Genomic DNA, 3,312 nt, shown 5'->3' with positions numbered 1-3,312 from the left:
GCCATTACTATTCATCTATTTTGTACCATTGTCCAAAAAAAGACTTACAGCCCTTTCATGAGAACAGATTCTGGGGTGATAGTAATTCATACCAAAACCTCAAGAACACATCTTTTAACAGGAAGTTTGTACTGCATCAAGCCTTGAGTCTACAATAATTTCGTTGTAAGTGTACACAATAGGCTTTGGAAATCCACATGAATTGGCCTCTTAAGAATTAATCATTTATCCTGCATAGGACACAATATCCCCTATGTAGTACTCAAGTGGGGAAAGTGTAACCTGAATCTAATTATGAGGAAAAATTTTTAAAAACCCAAATGAGGAAATTCTTACTATTTTCAAAAATGGGAAGGGAAATGTATTCTTAAACTTATCAATGTCATAAAAGATGTTTTTAAGTCAGAAACAATGTTCCAAAATAAAGAAGACTAAGACCCCAAGTAATTAAATGAAATATATGATCATGTACTAGACTAATAAAATTTTATAAGGGATCTTTCTTGGGTCAAATACTGACTGATATTGGGTACATTTTTTAGAGGACATAAAAGTATTGTCAATGTTGAAGTTACTAAAATGAAAAACTATATTCTGGTTTTGTAAGAAAATTTTTAGTAGAAATATACACTAAAGTAATTAGTGGTAAATAAATATACCTAATGAATTTTTGGATCTGGCTAAGGAGATAAACCATCTGCACTGTGTTAACTACCTTGAGGCCATCATACTGAGGAGTCCTAGCTGCAAAAAATGTTCATGTATAAGCATTCTGGTCCACAGTCTTAACTAAACTGAATCTTAATGTCATCCCAGACCAAGTAAAAGAAATATGTCTGAAAGAGCCTCCAAATGATTTCAGCCCCAGACAGAGTGAGAAAGAGAGAGGACATCTCTTTTGTGCCTTAGCCAAATACCTCACTTGCAGATTCTCTAAGCATACAAAAGTGGTTATTGTATAAAATCCTAGTATTTTGTTATGCAGAAGTAAATGATCAAATATGGATTTTGGTACCAGAAATGGGATGCTGTGATAACAAAAACCTAAAACATATGTCATTGTCTTTTAGAAAAGGTACAGGGAATAAGAAGTAAGAGATAAAGGCAATAATTAGTCAACACCCAACAAGACTGAAGCTTGTTGGTGAGGGCTTAAAGGAAACTGAGGAAAATGTTATTAAAAGCTAGAGCACACTTTGTTCTCTGTCTGTCTTCTTACCTCCCCACCTTTCAAACTGAAATCCATACTCCATTCCTCTCATGAAGCCTCTCCTTATTTTTCTGACCTCACCAATGTCCCCTTACTTAGAACTCTTTCCATGAAGAAACAGTACCTTAGAGTTTAGTGTCTAATACTTTTTAATTATTACTACTAGCTTTTAAAAGTTTGTAGCCATGCTTTTTGCTGCTTCTGAATCTGTGACAATATTTAACACAATACAAAAACACAAAATAAGTACTAAATATTTTTTACCTGCTTAAACTCATCAATAGACTTTCATCTGACAATCAGTTTCTTCCAGAGAAATGTGGTAATTTGTAACATACATCTTTCCTATTCATCACAATATCTCAGACTCTAGAGATTCCACCTGAAAAGCTGACTGAGAAATCAGTGACTTGTTCATGAAAAAAGGAATTGGACCTTCAATGGCATTTTTTCAAAACCTCATATTCTTAGCAGATGATTAGTGACCTATGGTATTTCTTAGTATTTGCTTTCATAAATGAATTCAATTCTTTAACAATTACATATCACCAGACAAACTTTAAAAGTATTGTCAGATTAGTTCCATAAATTAAACTGGCTTGCTCAGTTACAGTACAGATGTGTTATGATGACAATGTAGGTAATGTGGGTAGCTTTATTTGCACTATTTTGCTTTTTCCTAAAGTTATGTGGAATATAATTGTATTTTTTTTTTTTGGTGCTCAAACAAGATTCTCTTCTGAATTGTGTCTTCCAATGATGCTTAGTAATTATTATACCTTTATTTGTATTAAATACTTTTCAATAAAGGTTTCTCAGTAATTAAAAAAAAAAAAACCTGGAGCTCAGGGAAATTTTGTTATATAGTGGCATAAAAATTGGGAAATCCCTTGCCTGAAGTAACGCAGAATATAGAAATGTACCTAAGGAAGTGTTCAATCTAGCTAAGGAGATTTTCAGGCAAAATGTCAAAAGTGTCATCAGTATTTCTTCTAGCTGCACATCATAAAATATAAATAGAGATGAGATTTAAAAGGACGCTTTGCTAAGATCTCAGAAATCCAGTATCTCATGGTACCTTTCAGCTAGATCCATAGGCTCTCTAAAGATTTCATGATGTGTGTCACAAATCCTTCCTGTTAAAGTAGAAGTTCTCTGGGAATCATAAGGGCATTGTTGCTGAAAGACCACTCTGGGAGCCAGAGAAAGGTCTGTCTAGAAGAAACAATGAATTTAAATTGTCATATATCTATTCAATAAACTGAATTCATAATCTTCCCAATAAGTAAACTGCAGCCCCAGGTGGCTTCACCAGGACTTTCTACCTAAAATTTAGAGAAGAAAATACCAATCTTATCCAAATTCTTCCCAAATGTTGAAAAACCTATGAAATATCTTTAATCTAATTTTATGATGCCAGTATATCCTTGATGCCAAAGCCTGAAAAAGATATTATGAGAAAGAAAAATTACAGAATCATCATTATCATGATGATAAAGGCAAAAGTTATAAACAATAAATTACCAAAGTAAATCCAATAATAAATACAAAGCATTAGACATCACCAAATTCAGTTTATTCTGGGAATACAAGATGATTAATATTTGAAAATCAATCAATGTCAGTATATTAGTTTCCAATTTCTTCATAACGAATTACTTTCAACAGTGACTTATAACAACACAAATTTATTATCTTATAGTTCAGGATATCAGAAGTCCAAAATGGGTCTCTGGAAACTATTATCAAGATATGGACAGGGTTGCATATGGCCCTTCTTTTCTTTCTTTTTTTTTTTTTTTAAAGATTTTATTTATTTATTTGACAGAGAGAGACATAGCGAGAGCAGGAACACAAGCAGGGGGAGTGGGAGAGGGAGAAGCAGGCTTCCCACAGAGCAGGGAGCCCGATGTGGGACTCGATCCCAGGACCCTGGAATCATGACCTGAGCCGAAGGCAGACGCTTAACGACTGAGCCACCCAGGCGCCCTGGCCCTTCTTTTCACTACATCTGTGTCTTTGGGGTAAATACCCAGTAGTGCAATTGCTGGGTCATAGGGTAGCTCTATTTTTAAATTTTTGAGGAACCTCCACACTGTTTT

This window comes from Leptonychotes weddellii, chromosome 5 (genome assembly GCF_054177405.1).
Source record: "Leptonychotes weddellii isolate Sample4059 chromosome 5, ASM5417740v2, whole genome shotgun sequence".
Lineage (NCBI taxonomy): Eukaryota > Metazoa > Chordata > Mammalia > Carnivora > Phocidae > Leptonychotes > Leptonychotes weddellii.
Note: the sequence above shows the minus strand (reverse complement) of the source record.